The sequence below is a fragment of the Mauremys reevesii genome, linkage group 6 (assembly GCF_016161935.1).
Source record: "Mauremys reevesii isolate NIE-2019 linkage group 6, ASM1616193v1, whole genome shotgun sequence".
Taxonomy (NCBI): domain Eukaryota; kingdom Metazoa; phylum Chordata; order Testudines; family Geoemydidae; genus Mauremys; species Mauremys reevesii.
Window position 1 is genome coordinate 55,314,526 of NC_052628.1, and position 19,498 is coordinate 55,334,023.

At 40.1% G+C, this 19,498-nt stretch overlaps 1 long non-coding RNA gene across 1 annotated transcript in view; it reads left to right on the plus strand.

The window, feature by feature from the left end:
- Positions 1-7,053, plus strand: part of LOC120408400 — a 140,649-nt gene extending 133,596 nt beyond the window's left edge. The window contains exons 4-5 of the long non-coding RNA XR_005600671.1: positions 4,697-4,874; positions 6,643-7,053. This is a non-coding gene — a long non-coding RNA (uncharacterized LOC120408400). The remainder of the gene's footprint in view (positions 1-4,696; positions 4,875-6,642) is intronic.
- Positions 7,054-19,498: the final 12,445 nt, after the last annotated feature.

The window sequence follows — 19,498 nt, forward strand, 5'->3', positions numbered from 1 at the left end:
AGCCTGTAAAAGCAGCACTGGAACATTTGGCAAAATGGTAGGAACATATATTTGGTGCATTAGCTAATAATATAGCAAACTTTATCCCTCTGGTTAAAAGCTTGAGGACTCAGTCTTTCTGTAGGGCCCTAAATGAGTGTTGTGGGGAATGGAATTCACCCCTCCTTAGCAGACTGCAGGATTTCAGTGCAGTTCCTGCATACCTCCTACCCCAAACCAAAGGCTGGCACCATATCCACCTTTGCTCTGAACACTCAGGCAGGATGTGAGAGCCACTTTGGTCCATGAAGTTACAGATTTCATAGCTCCTACTCATCTGACGACCGCTTGTATGATGTGCCAGGACTGCTGAGGTCCCTGCATTGTCAGCCCCACTGTGGGCCCTAGATAGTGGGCTCTGTACACCAGGTGTGCTTCATTTTAAAGGGAATCCTGCCTATGAAATCGGAAGCAACCACACAGCTGTAATTCACCAGAGGAGCCACAGGTGTAATTTCTTGGCCTTTAGAAAAATGTCTGACACAGCATTGCAAAAAAGACCAATCTACAAAGTGAATAAATCTGTTACAGCTGCAGTGAACTATCTGTGTGGATTAGAATTTGCTTGAATATCAAAGGTAGAGAATTTCAGTGGGTGCTACCATTTTAACTTCAAGGAAAGCGTCTAGTAGAGTGCTACAAACTTTGAAGCTTACACTTCACTAATATATTCAACTTTATGTTCATATCACTGTATTATTGTCTTCTCCTTCCTCCCCTTCCTGTTTTCTACACCCACCTGTTGCATCTTGTCCATCTGTAGATGTAAGCTGTTTGGGACAGGAACTTTCTTATACTTTATATTTGTATAGTGCTCAGCACAATTGACACCAATATTAATTGGGGCCTCTGGGCACTACTGTTATGAATGAATAATTATCTGCTACAAGGAATGTGCAGTGCAAAGAGTGGAGGCAACAATGATTACTTCACTGGACTGGAATAATTGACTAAGATATGACATGCAAAACTGCGATGAGAAATACAGTATAAGTTAATAAAGACAGAAAAAATAAGAAAAGAGAACACATGCTCAATTGACATAAAAAAATAAACTGGAGTAAATGAAGGATTTCAGAAGTACTGACAGATAAAACTTGGGCTGTATTCTTTAGAAATATGGAGGTTAAAAAGTGGACTTCGCAAAGTGTTCAATAATTCTAAAGATAACATCCAACATATTCTATGATCCAGTGAATTTTTAACCAAGACAATAACCAGGATACAGAAATATGAGCTACGGAAAGTTTATGTACTAATGGAATTTGGCCAAAATTTCTTTACATGGAAGTCTAATAATAAATGGGAACTACAGGAACCACAAGGAAACAACAAAAACAATAAATATACATTTTGAAAAAGTTAGATAACTATTAAAAAGAAAACTAAAAAGTCACTAATACGTAGAATGCTATTGACCCTTTGTTTATGAGTCATCAGCAAAAGTAGAACGCTGGACCTTTGGATCCGCAGCATGAACCTCTACCGCTTGAGCTAATAGAATACAACCGATAGAAGTAACAACTGAAAGCAGGAGCTTACCATGGAAGTGTTAGGCAACCTTAACTAAAGTCATCACTGCCTATAACTTTTTTGCATATATTTATTTATTTACATGTATGGTACAATATGATGTTATACTTTTAAAAAAGCAATTTTAGTTATAATTAATTTACACAAAAATGTTCAAACTTGAGTGCCTAAACATAGTCATGTAAATGCAGAACTTTGGCATTTTAAGAACAGCAACTAGAAAGAGTGATTCAGTAGATGGAATAAAAGATACAAGAAGCTGACAAATTGATAATTCTGGTAGCTAATCCACACAAAATTGCCCAGTTGTCCTTTAGCTTAACTATTCTCACTGTCCTAACATGATACAATAGCAAAATAATAACAAGGTTGCATGTCTGATTAGAAAAATGTTATAGAAGAGGAACATTTTTGTTTAATCAATAATGCACATTAGCTACAATTCATTAAATTCAGATGATTCTTCATACTGCTGTAACACTTCCAGTAAACAAATTGATTTCCTGTGCGAGGTTGACTTCTAACCACTTGTCAATTTCTGTAAAACACTTAGGGCCAACTTTTCAAAAAGATGCCTCTGGATTCACAAGCCAAATGGAGAATTATAAGCACAGTTGTATTTTTACATTTCCAACTGTTGGTGCTTAAGAGCATAAATATTGCAAGTCTAAATAAGAGCACAAAAACATGGTGGGCCTGCAGGGCATGGCCATCTGTTTAAGCATACAAGGGCAAATTCAGCATAAACTTGTAAATTCTACTCTGAAATGTGGGGGGTGGAATTTATTTTTATGTAAGGATGACTTCCTGCAGAGTTTTGTGTCACTCTATTTCCTATAATTATGGATATATAGGGTCAGATCCTAAGCTAGTATAAATCAACATTGCTTCATTTATTTCAGAGGAGCGATGCCGACTTACACTAATAAGGATATAGCTCCTCTATATGATTTTGACATTGATTTTTTTCCGTGATAATTTTACAAATATAATTTCTTATGATGTGGTACAAAATACAAAGGAAAAGCACAAAAGCAAACACCAATATAGAATTATATTAAATGTTGTTAATTACTCGTACTTCTCTCAATTATGAATCTAAGCCCGATCCATTCATAAATACTTAGTCAGATAATAGGTAACCTAGAACAAAGAGCATTGCTTCAAAATATCATCATTATGATTGCCCCTCACAAATTCCACATGAATGACATAGGGTGAGATCCTCACCCCTGCTCCAGACACTTTGCCTGGCAAGAGAGCAGGAACAGCATTAAAGAATCCTAAAAGCCCTAGTTCCAATTGGGGGAGGATTATTCTGATGTGTGAACTGTGGAAGACAGGTGTATGGCTGCCTCCTTAGGACCTCTTGTATAGGGGATGTGCTGGGGTGAAGCTGGGGGTGGAAGGTCATGTTGCAGTGCGGCCTCAGCACTCAGCACTGCACTGATTCCGGGCAGTCGTGTGGCACAAGGCACAGCCCTAGGTAGGAGGCTGCAGTGACTTAGACCCTCAGAGTTGTTTGGACAAACCCAAGATCAGGAAGGCACAAAGGTAGCTTAAAGCCATCGTAGTCTCTAATACCCCTCCCTCGCCCGGTTGTGACTACAGCACTACACCTCTTAGGGTGTATCTACACTAGCAGCTGCATACACATCCATGCAGTGTGTCCCATAATCCGTTATTGTCCACACTGAAACCCCAGAAGCACATGTCTGAAGGAGAGTAGAGGGTAAGTAAGCTAGCATGCCAGACGGATGTTGGTAAGTTCGTATCTTAGGCTGTGGCATAGCCCCATACCCATGTCTGTTTGTGGTGTTTCATTAATCTTCCTCTCCTATTACCACAATGCACTGAGCCCTTTTCTCTTTGACCCTTATACAGTCTAGGTCCCTGTCCCCCTGTGTCCCAGCAGCAGTGTGCTGCATTGACTGACCACAGCAGAACACTTTTCTGCTGCACTGCTTACATGTGAAAATACGAGCCAGTTCCAAAAGCAGTTTCTTGCCCTGCTGACCATGCCTGGCTACAAATCCATGGGTGGGCAGAGGATGCCATACATAGGGCCCTACCATATTCATGGCTATGAAAATCACATCTCAGACTGTAAAATCTGGTCTCCTCCCCTGAAATCTGTTCTTTTGTGTGCTTTTACCCTATGCTATACATATTTCACAGGGCAGACCAACGTTTCTCAAATTGGGGGTCCTGACCGAAAACGGTTTCAAGGTTATTTTAGGAGGGTCATGGTATTGCAACCCTTACTTCTGTGCTGCTACTGTCTGCAGAGTTGGGCAGCCAGAGAGTGGCAGCTGTTGGTCAGGCACTCAGATCTGAAGGCAGTGCACCTTCAGCAACAGCGCAGAACTAAGGGTGGCAATACTATACCATGCCATCCTTCTGTGCTGCTGCCTGCAGAGCTGGGCAGCCGGAGAGTGGTGGCTGCCGACTGAGAGCCCAGCTCTGCAGACAATAGCAGCACAGAAGTAAGGCTGGTAATACCATACCATGCCATCTTTACTTCTGGGCTGCTGCTGGCAGCGTCTCTGCCTTCAGAGCTGGGCTCCCAGCCAGCAGCCACCGCTCTCCAACTGCCCAGCTCTGAAGGCAGCGCTGCCACCTGCAGCAGCACAGAAGTAAGGGTAGCAGTACCGCAATCCCCCCTACAATAACCTTGCGACACCCCATCCCAACACCTTTTTGGCTCAGGACCCCTAAAATTACAACAGCGTGAAATTTCAGATTAAAATACCTCAAATCATGAAATTAATTATTTTTAAAATCCAATGACGGTGAAGTTGATCAAACTGGACTGTGTATTTGGTAGGGCCTTAACCATACGCCATGTATTTGGCCAGAGCAGTAGGAACATTCATTTCTACTGGGAAATTTCACAGAGGCTGAAGGAGACGGGCATTCAGCAGACTCCATCCAAGTTTCAGGAACACATGAAGCACGTGAGGCTCCTGGGCAGGAAGGCCAAAGACTCCAACAGTTGACCTGGGAAGGCTTGTTGTACATGTCCCTTCAATGAGGAGCTTGACTGGGTGTTGTTAGGAACTCCCACTACTGAGCATGAATTGGCTCATGATCCCCTGCTCAACCCTGCTGGTCTCACTTTCAGAGAGGACACTGATGAGGGCCAGTATGAGGAGGGAGCAGGAACCATGCAAGTCTGGATGTCTCAGAAGATCCAGAGGATGAAATACATGTGATTCTGCATCCTTACCTGGTGAGAAGATTGAAGAAGCCCCCCACAATGAACAACCCCAAGCCATGGCAGGAACCAGAATGTGAAGCTGGTAAGTTAGTGGCCCTGCACCCATCCCATCAATATCCCTATTGCTCTGGTGTTAAATTCCCAGTTTTAAGATCAAGGGCATTTAAAGTACTGTACACTGACTTTTCCTCCCTGGATAATATGCTGTGCATTGGTATGTCTTTGTGTATTTGAACCACAGCACTGAAGCCATGGCAGTATCATCCTCCATCCCTTACCAAATCCCTCCACACCCTGCATCCAGCCCCCAGTCAGCTCCAACCTGAAATGTTCCTCAAGCGAGACAGTTCTAAATCAATAATTTGTGATGAAACATAATTATGCATTTGGCTTCTAAAACTGTTTTTTTCAAACACTTTATAAAGGAAAAATCAGTATGCTCATTTGTCTGTGCATTGTTCAGCCGGCAGTCAGGCAGCGATGGTCCTGGGACCTGTGGACTGTGGGGGTTGGTTTGGAAAGATTCTGGTTGGGGAAGGGAACAGAATACAGTTGTAGAAAGCTGGCAATACTATACAACTGACAACAGTTGGTTGTCTAAGGAAAAGTTAGTCACAGCTGTCTTTTCTCCCTTGGAAGATTACAATATCTTTACAGCCTCTGTCTTTGATGTCTGCCCTTTCCCCACATACAGTCATGCTGCCCATGCCAGGAAGTGTGGGTGGGAGAAGGATCAGGTCTGGTGGTTGGTTAAAAACTGCAGTGTCCCTGTCATGGCCGGGTGATAGGCAGCCAGACATAGTAGTCAGAGCCAGAGTCCACAGTCACAAGACAGGAGTCAGCTGGATCAGGAGGTCAGAAGCAGGACACAAATTGGAGATCAGAACCAGGAATCAGGATTGCAGGACAGAGCTTCAAAGTGGGGCTGGGCTTCATGGGTCCCAGATACGCAAGCATCAACAGGCTGCCAGATGGAGGGCTGGAGCTTGATTGTTCTTGCAGACCCAGGTTCAAGACCCATTCAATCATGACGGTCTCTTTCCAATTGTCTGAGGCAAGTGGTTGTGGTGCTGAGCTGAATTTCAGGAACCCCAATGAAGTTGTGGTGTGTCTCTTTTCCTGTCCATTTCACCATTATAAAGCAGGCACAGAGTCAGGGATTTTCTGGGATAGCCAAGTCGGGGGGGTGGGGGAAGTTTGTGGTTCAAATCTCCTTTTGCATTAAATCCCCCTATTGTAGCTGAGAATATAGTCAACTTTCAGTGGAATTGCCTCCCAATCCTGCAGCATATTTCAACAAATTTCTGTTGCAGCAAAAACTCCAACTCAATCTTCAGGTTCACTGGCAGTGCAAATCTGCTTGGTCTTCCATCATAGCTTACCAAAGTCCTCCATTCAGCGATATATAAAGGAGTGGCCATAGGCAGGAACATCTTTCTGTCATAGGTTGCCAGGTTTCCACAGGATGGGAAAGCCACTTCTCTTTTCCATTGTGGTACTTTGAAAATGTCCACGTTCTCCAATTGTTGGCCAGCCTTAAGGAAAGAAATTGTAAACTGGTAACATAGCCCTGGGTAGGGAATTCTTCCTCCATGCCCTCATTTCCTGTGAGCCAATATGAACATTTTAAAAGGTTAGAAACACTAATAGAGTTTTCTAATCATTATTAGCCTCTGTTCCTTCATGGGCTGCAGAACTTGTCTGAGAAACAAGTATAGTGAGGCCATTGCATTCCTGGAATGCTAAAAGGTACCAAAATTGTGGCCTTCTATAGCAAAATTATGTTATGCAGAACAATTTCTTGGCTTGCTCCAAAGGCCAAAAAAATCTCTCCTTGTTTGAATTGGCAGAATTTTGGGTTCCTGAGACTGAAACCATTTAACCAAAAGGGCAGAAGCAGCATCTAGAGACAGCAGAGGTAGATGGGGAAGGACCATGGAGGAGCTGCTCATAGGGATGGACAGGAAATAACAGGAGCAATTTGAATTCCTCTGAACATGGGAGGAAAGATCTCTTCAACATGAACTGGTTCATGGACATGGAGGCATGCCAAAGGGAATGGGAGCATTCCCTAATGGAGAGGCTCATTGAACTGGTGGTCAAAAGAGTGCAGTGTCTACCTGCTGCTGAAACAACAGAACTAGCTCATCAGCCACCACTACCACCTTCTCCAGCCCAGGGTTGCAGTGACACCCTTCGCCACTTCTGACTTACCAGGAGGAGAACACTGAGTCTCCAAAAATACTGGAACACTGTTATGTTCCAGCCCCCCAAACCCATTTTTAGTTCTCACAACTGTTCTCAGTTGTGAACAGATCCTTTGATAACAATATGTTCTAGTTCTGATTTCAAAATCTTTCCATTAAACCTTTTAGCTCATACTTTTATTAAAATTTATGCTTTATTTAATTGTGTCTTGGTCCTCCTTATTAATGATGAACTGAAGGTATCCTCAGCACCCCATATTTTATTTGAGAATCGGTGTCTGTGGTGCACTAAGCCTTGCAGAACAATTGATTAATAATGTTTTCAGTTCACATATTTAGATGACCCTTTTGATGGCCAAAACATTGGGATACGGGTGCCATTGATGGCCCCTGCACAGTTCAGAAATCCCATTCTCTGAAATCCAGCTATTATTTGTAGAACTTTTATTATAGCAACTACCTGTGGGTAAATCATGGTGTTAACTGCCTCACCAGCCTGCACAACCACAGTCCCAACAATGGGCTTTCCAACCTCAAAGTGGTTTGCAACAGACCTATAGATATCTGGCTTATCCTGCTTCCACAGACAATAGCAACCCCTTTCTGAACTGGTATAGCTTCCCTGAATCGAGTATTCTTGTGCTGAAGGTTTACTGCAAGCTCTTCACACAGCTCCTTGGAGGTCTGTTTCCTCATTCAGAAGTTCTGAAATCACGGCTGGTCATCCCTGGTTTCCAAAACAATGTGATCCCACCACACTCTGCTGGTTCTCCTGCACTAGAAGGCAATGGTTAACAAAAGGGCACACTGTGCCAATACCAGTAATCAACATATCTGTGCAATGTGTGCTAAATGAATTGTCATTGACCCAGAAGGCTTGCCAACTTTGAGTCACACGATACTGCCCAAATTCCATCCAGCATCTCACTAGTGCCCACTCTACCACATAGTCATTTTTCCTGCAATAAGGAACAGGAGCAGAACCACATCATCCTATTGCTCCCTGTCTTCCACCCAGTTTTGCAGGGAATAACAGTGAGGAGTGATGTGACCAGGAACTGCTATCAACAAATGTATGAAGGAAAGGGACAGTACCAACAACACATAATAAGTCAGTTTCTAGAGTGTCTCCCTCTGACACACAGGATCTTGAGATAGTGCCCCTGAAACAGTTGCGCTAACATGGAGTACCTACAGTGGCAGTGGGGATGTAGATACACAGAATTATACCTGTGTCCAGCACAGCATATGTGGACTCTCAGGCATGGGTGTGGGAAGCATTCAAGAGCATTATACAAGCGTTATTCATGTATGCACACAAATGTAGCATAACTTTAGAGATGCAGCACAGAATCTCACCCATAGTCCCCACCACAATTTATCACAAGTTAATGGTAGAAAGAAAAGAAAGGGGGAGGGGGAGTAGAGAAAAGAAAGGCAAGGTGTAAACTGTCTGAAACTTGAAAATCCCCCCATATCTACCCCAACTCAGGACCATGTTGTTCAAATGGTTTTATCCTATGCAGTAAAAGAGGATGTAATTTTAAATCTGTGGAGATTCTCAAAGAGCAAATATCAGAGGGAAACACCTGTCTAGCATTATTTATGTTATATATGATCTCTGAAGCTTTCTAACAAAGATCAACCCCTGTTATACCAGCCACACCTACCGTAGGTATTTTTCTGAGGCTTGATCTGGCAGGCACTTTTCCCGCAGAACTTGTGCTGAATTCAGTGATAGATGTGCACATGGAGTGCTTAAACAATCAGGTCCTCATTTAGAAAACCTTTTGTAGATTTGGAGCCACATGAGTTTGAATGAATTCTTTTTATCTCCAATAGTAGAAGAAAATTTCATATTCTTGGTAGAAGTAGTGTGCATTTCTACCTCTTTTTTTTCTAGGCACTTATTCCATACTGTTTTGGGATTTTCCATGAAGGGCTAAATGTAAGAAAATTCTAATTTGTTACTGTGACAAGTTATATATATGTCTGAGAAGAAATGAAAGGAGATATGGGGAAAACTGTTGTAAAGGTAATCAGATTAGATAATCACAGTAGTCCCTTCTGGCCTTGGAATCTACGAATGCTTGCAGGATCGAGATTTTAATTAAGGAAAACTGTTGAATTTGGATGCCTGTTTGGATAGATGACTTCAACCACTAGTACAGCAAATAAAGGAAGTGATACTGTCTTTGTAGGTGAGGGTGAGGAGTGAGTTTTTACACCTTTCATGGGCTTTACAGTATGGTTCTCATGCTTACTTATCAGTGTCATTGCTACTGGAGTGACAAATTAAAGCAAACAGTGATCTGTGAAAGCTACCTTTCCCTTTTCTTCCTTTTTACCCCTCCGTCTCCTCCTCCTTTCCACTGGATGAAGCTTGGCCATACCCGAATATCAATGCCCATCATATCCACACAAGTATGGTCAGGGAGTCTTGCAAGAACAAACTTTCTCTTAGAGTAAGGTGCCATTTTTTGCACAAATTTTTTTCATTGAAAATGCCTGGTTTAAAAAATATTTTTGTGACTAATTAGTATATTGAAAAGGCTGTCAATTTTTTTGTGATTTTTTTTCTGAAATTTTGACCAAAATCACTTTCAAACTTCTCATTTACCAAAAATCAGATTCGTACTGAAAAATGAAATTTCAATCAACTAAGCATTTAAAAATTCATTGTAATAAAAAGATAAAATAGATTGTATAACATGTCCTCCAAAATGGAAAACAGATTAATTTTTAACAATGCAGTGTTAAAAAAGATGAAATTTTGAAATTGTTCATGAAATTATTTTTTTCATGAACAACTATATTTCTAACTGAATTTCTAGCACTTCTTGGTTTGAGACTGATCAGAATTACTACAGGGGTAACCTTGCTTCAGGGCCCCTAAAATGCACATGTCACAGTACATATAATACTGTATTAGTAACAGTATTTCTACAATTTTAATGTAATTAACTTTTTCAGTGTAAATTTGGCTTGAGATTTTGATGAACATTCCATTTAGCTCTTATTGTATCCAAACAGGTGTGTCCATCCGTAAGCATATGTAACATTAGACCATTCCTCTGTCTGTCATTGAGGCTGCCACCATAAGAAGTTAAGTTTCTCTCTTTTCCGCCCAACCAAAAAAAAAACCAAAAACTGCCAAGTTTGAGTGCAGTCTTAGTCTAAGCCACAGCCAAGGCCCTTGACAAAATGAAATTATATAAGGACTTCATGGGAAAAAAAACCTGTAAGCAGAGAATTTACAGGAGCCAGGTTGACCGGTGTGTTGCTCTTAAGGCAATGAGGAGATGACAGTGTCATCTAAGGATCTCTCCTTGCTCCAATTTGTAATTACCATCACTTAGAAATTTAGAACAATAAAGCGATGTCAAAGTTGTTTGGGCTGAATTATTATAGTTAACTTTAACAAACATTATGGTGTTTTTTAATACAGTATGGGCCCGATTCTGATGTAATTTTCACCAGCTTGAATGAGGAAAGTGGAGTTACTCCCAGTTTTCACTGGTATAACAGAGATCACAATATGGTTTTAAGATTTCTAGAGAGCAATGAAAAACACTGATCTTTAATCTGAAGAAAGAGAAAGCATATAAGAGAGGTCCCTTCAGGGTATGCTGTTCCTGTATTACCTTTGAATGCACAATTATTCATTCTGCTATGAAAATGTGCAAATATAGATGACTCCATAGATTAATGCCCTTTGGCCAGTGCCCCTATCAAAGATCACACAGAGAGGAGGAATGGATAAGACTGGAACATGACAAAGTATTACTTTAACCCTTCGGGAAAAGCTCTGAATTTTATCATGGTCCTCAAGAAAAGGACTATCGAAAAATGTAGGTTCAAAATGAGGAAGGTGGCAAATTTTCAACTAAAGAGGTAATTTGACAAGTGGAATGGGAAATGATGTATTTCAAGTTAATTAAATTAGTTAAGAAACTTGTCATTATTTAAAACAATAACAAAACCTTCTGGTCTTCTCCACTGCATCATACAATAGTAATACTGCAGTATTTGGTTGGTTACTAATACAATATTGTAGTATTTTTAATATAATGATTTCCATAATAAAATCTCTATAAATGTTTTCTGACTGGCTACAATTCACACATACAAAAGACTTCCATGTACAGTATCATGAAAAAGAGCCTGTTTTTTGGGGTAGATCACCTACATTATCCATTGTATAAAATGGGAGCAAATATGCAAAGATTAGGTACTTTAGGAAATCTTTGAACAGGAAATTGTTCCCCTTGTACAGTCATACATGTTTTATCAGAAGATAATGGGAAAACATTTAAAATATTCTAGCTTCTTTAGGAAGCCCAGCAATACTGTAAACTTCAAAGCATAGGCCAAAACTTACTAGTTTGTCATATCTTTATGGAATAAAATAAATGGTATCCCAGGTGATGCTGGTACACAGTTAGCAATAAGAGGCCTTGAAAAGCCAGTTGAATAATACTGATCTGGATTCCTCCCCTCACCCCCCATGAAATGAGGCAGAGTTGAGACTAATTTCTGGCAGCCTTTCTATTGGGCTCTTGATGTTGCAGCACAACACTGGATTAGTTTTGATTAAAGAATAAAATAAGTTTAACTACAAAGGGAGATTTTAAGTAAGTACAAGTGCAAGGTATTAGTCAGAAATGGGTACAAGAGAAATAAAGATCAAATGCTTCCTAGTAGCTAAGACTTAACAAACTAGATTTGATTCAAGGTAAAATCCTTACCACATGTTCCCAGCAACATAGCTGACCTAATTCTCAAATCAGGGCCTACTCCCAAAGTCCAAAGAGCTGGTTCCTTTGTCGTCTTAGATAAAAGAGCAATTAAGAGAAAGAGAGTAAGAAAGAGGGAATACCTGGGGTGGTTTTGTCCCTTACTTTTATAGTCCACTCACCCTTTGAAATGTATTTTCCTGAGGGTACCCCAAGAGGATGTAGACATGGAGTCTCATGGTGAAGGATGTTCTATGTTTGTTAAAATGCAAATCGACCTGTTCCTGCCCTCCTCCATTACCAAAGAATGGCCACTTGACTTATGATTGCCAATCAACTTTGATTACACGTGGCTAGAGGCATCAGCTTGTCCTTTGTCTTTGACGAACAAGGTTATCTCCTGCCTAGACTTGTCTAGTAACCACATTTCAGCCATAATTTCAGTTTATGTTCACAACTTTATAACATATAATGTTGCTACTCACATTTCACCATAATATAATTGACCAGTGAGGAGTTAATTTTCTTGTGATACCTCACAAGGCATATTCTGTACAAAGATTATTACAACAGTGTGTAGGGTGTGATTACAGGGGTGCATTTGGTCACACAAGGATTCTCAGATCCTTGTAAGATAGATTACATTTTAAGGGATTTCTCATAGACACCTTACCCTTCTTTTTGCAATTGCACTGACCACCTCCCCTCCCATTCATGCCTGGGATGGAATATAGAATGAATATTTACTTTCCTAATATCAATTCTCCATGTATTAAATATATTTCTGCTCTCTCTTACTGTAGCTTAATAGTGGAAAATAGAGCAGGAAGAGCCAGCACCATGTGACCAGCTACACAGACCAGCAATGTGCTGTGAAAGGCAGTTTAAAAACTGCTGTCTTAGAGCCACAGTACACTGAAAGTTGCAGCATAGAGGTGGCACTCAGCAGAAAGTCAGCAGGCCCTGGTGAACTCTCCCCAAATGGGACCCTTAAAATACTGGGTAGTGTGTGGTTGTGGGGATATGTGTGCTTAGTGGAGGGGAGGCCAATGAGGATAAAGGGAAAGTGAATTGCAGGGTTAGGAACCTATGTCTGGGGACAGATGTGCTGTGTTGGTCTGATTCTATTCACCAAAATTCTTTTAAACTTTCCTTATTACATTCATTTTGCTGCATTACATTGCTAGTTATGGCAGTTAGGAATTTGTAGTAATACCTCTTGTTAGGAACCTTGCTCCGTTCAAGAAATTCTGTTTCTTCAGCAACTTTCATCTGCCATAGATGGAAAGGCCGGAGTAAACATTTTGGGCTAGATTCTTTCCTGTGTCAGAGATCTGCAAGAGAGAGAGGAGGGCATCTCCCTGATTACACAACTCAAATTCGAGCAGCTGCTTGATTCACAACAGTTGCCGGGCTGCTCTCAGTTGTGATACTTGCATAGAGCTTAAATCAGTGGAGATTTGGTATAGCAGAGCCATGCTTTGCCACTCCCCTACCCAGCTCTCTGCCCTCCCCAGCCATACCCCTATGCCGGGGTGACGAGAAGAGTGATAGCAGAGCACAGGACAGCAATGCAGATGACTAGTAGAAAGCTCTCCACCTCTTAGTTGACTGCAGCCAGATTATGACCCATTTGTGCTGCAAGATATTAGGTCAAGAAATAGGTTTTGAGAAATGCATATTGGTAACCCTGAAGCCGTACTTTAGCTATGTTCTCTCCAGATCTCACAGATTCATTGAGAAAAAATGTGGAGTGCTGGTATTGGTGATTCAATATGTGGTACTTTCCCTTCTTAGCTGGTACTGAACCAATTCCCTGGCTAGTTGAAGCTAGTTGACTATGTTCTGTTGAAGGTGCCATCATTCGATGAAAGGGAAAAAAATCTCCATAACGCTTCTTTTCATTAAAGATCCCAGGATACTTTTTGCAAGAGTTGAGCAGTTCACTTTGGTGTCCTGCACACATTTTCAACAGGGACAGTTGTATTTGGCTAACCTAAATTCCCTCTGCAGCTTATGTTGGTTGCGACGTTCCTCTTCACTTTCCATCCTAAACTGTTCTCTAACAATCTTCAGACTAAGAATTATTCATAGAAATTATCATTTGAATAATTTTGAATGACTAATAAAGAAAAAGATCCCAAAAAACCCAGAAAGTAGCCCCAGGCAATTCTCAAATAATAATATAGGCTACATTATTTGCTTTGAATTTGCTCAGCACTACCACTGACCATGGAGAGAGTAGTTGCACAGTGCGCAAAACAAATCAGCAACAGGGAGTGTTTGAGTAGGGGATATTCTGGATCATTCCTGTTGAATGGGAGGCTGTGGAAGTTAATTAGATATGCTGGAGAGGGGTGTTTCACAGGGGCAGTCTGAATCTTTGTTTTGACGAAAAGAAAATGTCTGATTCTCAGTTGTCATGTAACTTGTTTAGTCATTTGCACTAATGCAAACAGGGTGTAAAATGCTACCAATTCAGAATTTTGCATAGATGTAACTACGCAGGATGCAGCACAATGGAGACCAAGGCTCTGTGCCTTCCTTTTTTGTAGTGAAATGTTTCTTGTGATAATCACCCTAAATCCAACATTCTGGCCAGGTCTATACTAAAAATTTAGGTTGACCCAGTTAAGTTGTGCCGGGGTGTGAAAAATCCATCCCCCTGAGCAACGTAATTAAGCCAGCCTAACCCCCAGTATAGCCTGTGCTAGGTTGATGGAAGAATTCTTCCATTGACCTAACTACCACCTCTCAGGGAGGTGGATTAACTCCAGTCATGGGTGAACCTCTCCCATCACTGTAGTGAGTGTCTACACTGTAGTGCTGTGCCACTGTAGCAATTTAAGTGCAGACGTAGCCTCTATAGCATACCATGCTCAAGTCTCAAGGTTTGTCAGGGTCACTCAATTTTATTTTTTGGTGTACTCTGTGCTTAGTTTCTGAAATCAGCTCTCACACTTAACTAGAGAGTGGTCTCTTTTAAAACTATCTTGAGAACTGACCTATAATACTTGTCCTTAGTAATAGGGCTTGTAAGCTTGAATTGTTCCCAATTAACTGTTCCTGATTCTGGAATAAGAGTGTCCACACATGGATTTAGAATGCCTTGTTTCTGAGTTAAGGTGAACAGGAACAAGTTACTTAAGTGGTCAGTCTGGAGGTAAGCCAAACTTTGTGACAGCCATGCTAACTCTTAGACAGTGGGTTATAATGTTCAATACATTCATTAATAATATTGTATCTGGCTCGTTTTTTATATTTTAATATTTACTATCAACAAAAGATAGCAGTAACTAGAGCCTGGCGGATATTTTGGAATAAATTACTTATTTTATGTTTAAAATTGTTTGTTGAATAATTGCTGTGAATAATACTTGCTTTTTCGCTTGTGTGAGAGCAATTTTATGAGTGTTTGAAATGCCTATTTAATTGAACACATGAATCACTCAGTCAGTTTCTACTACCAGGTCAGGTAAGCATAACTTACAGAATCATTTCCATTGCTGAATACTATGTAGCCTTTAATTTAATTTAAAGTGAATTGCGTAATGTGGTATTACACCGCCGTGGGTTTGGCTGTACTGTGGCTATAGTTTCAAGCTTAACAGAGTGAAATTTACTTCTGCTACCGGCTTCAGTTTCCCACAGGGAGCTCAATTTTCCTAATCTGGGCACCCTCTTTTTATAGTGTGATTCTGACTATACCTCATTAGCATTTACATACACAGTGCACCTTGTGGTTAGGGCATGTGTTAGAAAAACGTGACTACCAGATATCTTGTAAGTAAAAAATTACTCTTACTGTTAATTTTTCGCAATATCACCCACTGGAACATCTTTTTCTGTCATCTTGTGGCATGGGTCATTCTTTGGTCACTTACTTATGTCAAGCATTTCTTAAGGCCGTGGCCTAATATTGCTATGCTAAAATCCTCCAGGCCTCAGCCTCCAGGCCTTGTGTTTCAGTCCTACTTACTTAGATACCTAATACATAGTTATCCCTTGTATCTACTGATCAATCTTATACTTCTGTAATCCTACAATTTAACTCCATGTGGCATACACTGATTATATATGACAATAAACTAAAATCATTGGCTACAACCAGTAAGAAGAGCAGGTCAAACTGTTTTGATCAAAATAATTTTTGTAATTAAAATGTTTTGTGGAAACAGTTCAGTTCCAAAAAAAACCAAAAAACTAAAATTGAATCATTTTGTTCAGAATTCTTTCACACAAATAAAATTGGATTTCTCTATCATCTCAACTGGAAACTATGAATTCAAAAATCGCTCTCTATGAATATTCTGTAATGTTTGCGTTAAAATTGTTGCTATTTCAAGCATTTCTGCTGATAAACTGATTTTCTGGAATACTAACTGAGAGTTGAAAGTCACTGCTCAGCAGAATACCAGCAATATGGAGTCTTCAGTGGTATATCTGTTCTATCTTAGGTACTATATGACCCCATTACCACAATATCTGAGCACATCTGAGTCTTTAATGTTTATATCCTCACAATACCCATGTGAGGTAGGGAAGCATGTGTTTTACAGATGGAGACATATAGAGGCTGAATGACTTGTCCTGCATTCCAAAGGAAGTCTGAGCATGGACTTGAACATCGGCCTTCCAAGTACTAGATTAGTGCTCTAACCACTGGTGAATCCTTCAATTAATATCTATATCTATACAGATAGACCTTTTGCTGGTCCTCTACACAAGGATGTATTTTCATTCAGAAAGTTACTACAAATGGGTGAAAACAGTTAAAGCAAAAATGTTTTTAAGTGTAACTGTTGAATTTTTTTTGTGTTTTTTTTCCAGTCTGAATAGTAACTGGGAGGACCTGAGTGCCCTAAAACTGTACACTTAAAATCAAACCTGTTCTGATTATATAAGAGGGTTGGTAGGGTACTGTGTAAGGGTGAACAAGCTTTGGGGACACTTCAGGACTGGTTTGTGCCTGTGTTGTCTCGTAACTTATTCATTCATTCACACATTTATTCTTGAAACGCTATAATTTATTCATCCTAAAAAGCATTAGAGAGTGAGTGAGTTGTGGCCTGAGCCAGGAGGCTAATGAAATCTAATCTTGGTTCTGATAGATTCGCCAAAGAGTCACATTGGGTATGTCTACACTGCAGCCGGGATCGAGCCCCCAGCCGGGTCAGACAGACTAGTAAGCTAGTGCACTAAAAAGAACAGTGTGGATATTTGCTTGTGTTTGTAAACCAAGTGACTTGGGGTTTCTCTGTGAAAAGAAATGACTGAGAATATAGCTCAGCTATTCGACTTTCTATTGGACTAATATAATATTATCCTCATCTGTTCCTGAACCATAATTAATTTTCCAAAACTCTTAAAATATTTCAAATATATATATATTGTTGCTTCTAAGTATTTATTATTATTATTAGTGGTATTATCATAGTGCTGAGGAGCCCAAGTCATGGACTGAGGACCCCAACATGTAGGGGGCTGCAGGGCTGCCCAGAGTGGGGGGGCAAGTGGGGCAGTTTTCGGGCCTCTGGAGCGGGGTCCTTCACTCGCTCCGGGGGCCCTGGAAAACTCTCGCTCCTGGGTGGAAGGACCCCCCCACCGCCAAATTACCGCCGAAGCAGGGGCCCCCCACCACCGAAGACCCCAGACCCCCTGAATCCTCTGGGAGGTCCTGGGGGGCTGTACAAACACAGAACAATTATTCTACTGCATGCTCTCTCTACCAAATAAGATCCCAAATACTTAAGCACCTGCATGAGTTTATTCATGTGAGTAGTCCCATCTGGGATTGTGGGATTACACACATGAATGAAGTGTCCTTAACTATTTGCAAGATCAATGTCTCTGTTTAAATATCCAACCTGGGTATGGCTTAATTGCCACTAGAGCTGGGTCTGATACCAATTGTCACTTTGCAAGTATTTGCATTTGAGCATTTAATTTTTTCACTTTTATTCACTGTTGTCTGTGAATGTGATCTAGTGAGAAATTTCTCCCCTGTTTCTAGAAATACAGAATTTTGGGGGCAAAAATGGAGATATTTTGCATATTCAATAATACCATTGCTTTTGCAAATTTGCCTCAAAGAATGCTTTGGTCCCACTGAATGTTTGTGAATTTTTAGTGTGTGGAAAAAAGCTTTTAATCAGTGAAAACACCCTCTTGTATAATGTTTTGCTTGGGTGGCTTTGTAATGCTGAAAAACTATGTTGTTGCACCTTACGGAAATGTGGTTTACAAGCAACAAATGTAAATCTCCTGCAGCTGAAAGCACTATTCACAGAAGGTTAAATTTATTCTACTTTGTTTAGCAGAGCTGGCCTCTGTAAATAATTTTATTATGTTCTTTTATAAACATTTTGGAGAAAGGAAGTTCTTGGTTTAACACAATAACATATTACGCTTTTGCTACCCAAAGAATTAGATTGATTATGGCGGCATATAAGATTGATAATACATAGATCTGTGTTATGACACCCATTGTTTTAGTGCTAGGCTGCAGAGGAATGCTTTCTTAAATGCATCATTGTATAAAATATTGACCTAGAGGACTTCATTATTCAAGCTGGAGAGACAGTCACTACTTAACAGTAATAAACTGTTTCTGTGTTACATTGAGAATACTTCGGAAAATATGAGAGTTGTCAAATCTTTTGAAAATCCTGTCTTTATAGTACACATGACACTAAAGCTATGGCTGTATTTTCTGCTAATAAAAGCAAAGGCGCAGACAATGTGAAGGATATCATGGTGCACTGACAAGAAACTAAGAGAAATGAATACTTTGTTGAGGAGTAGGAAAGACACAGGCCAATGACCTTGGGAAGCTTTACTAGATATAGCTATTTTTGTTAGTGTAGGGGAAAGCTTAGATAATTCTACATTAGTGTAAATAAATAAATAAATCGTAGGGTTATAAACTTTGACTGCACTTTGTGAAAAATATCTTAGAGTCTTTAGAAAGAATCAACAGGAATAAAATAAAAGCAAGAATCAGGCAAAAACCAAACCAAACTTCTCTTGAATTTTTAAATTAATTCACTTTGGCCGTACTTTTATCCATTTCAGACTGGCTTGCTTCAAACATTTGAGTGAGTTTTTGATCTGATGTGATTGTGCACAGAAAACAAATTTTGCAATGCCCTGCATGGCTATTTGGGGGAAATGAATTTTAAATTCACATACAAGAATTATATCCAATTAAAGAAGAGAAAAAATAGCATCTGACTATGTGACCAGTCACAACTAAGTTCAAATTTGAAGATTAAATATGAAATACGAATATGAATTTTTTGCAATATGACCATAGAACAAGCAACCAAAATTTAAACTGGTAAATAAATAACCAGAAACAGAAACCAAGGCCAGCCACACTAGATAAATCAATTGTTGTGTATTATCCACTCAGCTCCAAGTAGAACTAAAAGTAAATATTAGGAAGCAACCATCGAATGTGCTATAGAAAAGATGGGAGCTAGATTATCAAATCACATTGAAAATTATTGTGAGTAGGGCACCTAACTCCCTTAGGTTCCTTTGAAAAATCCCAATCTGTCCATGTATACACATAGACACACACACATTATATTTTTAGCAAATTAAAAGGTGTAATAATAAAAAGCTCCTGTCTTCCAAAGACTGTCACCTCTGATCTGTCTATGTCAATGTATTTTTTGCTTGCGTCCTGTCAGATCTGGATTCAGCTGAGGAGGGCTCAGTGTAAGTTAGATTGAATGTATGTACAAAGGTGTCTTTAA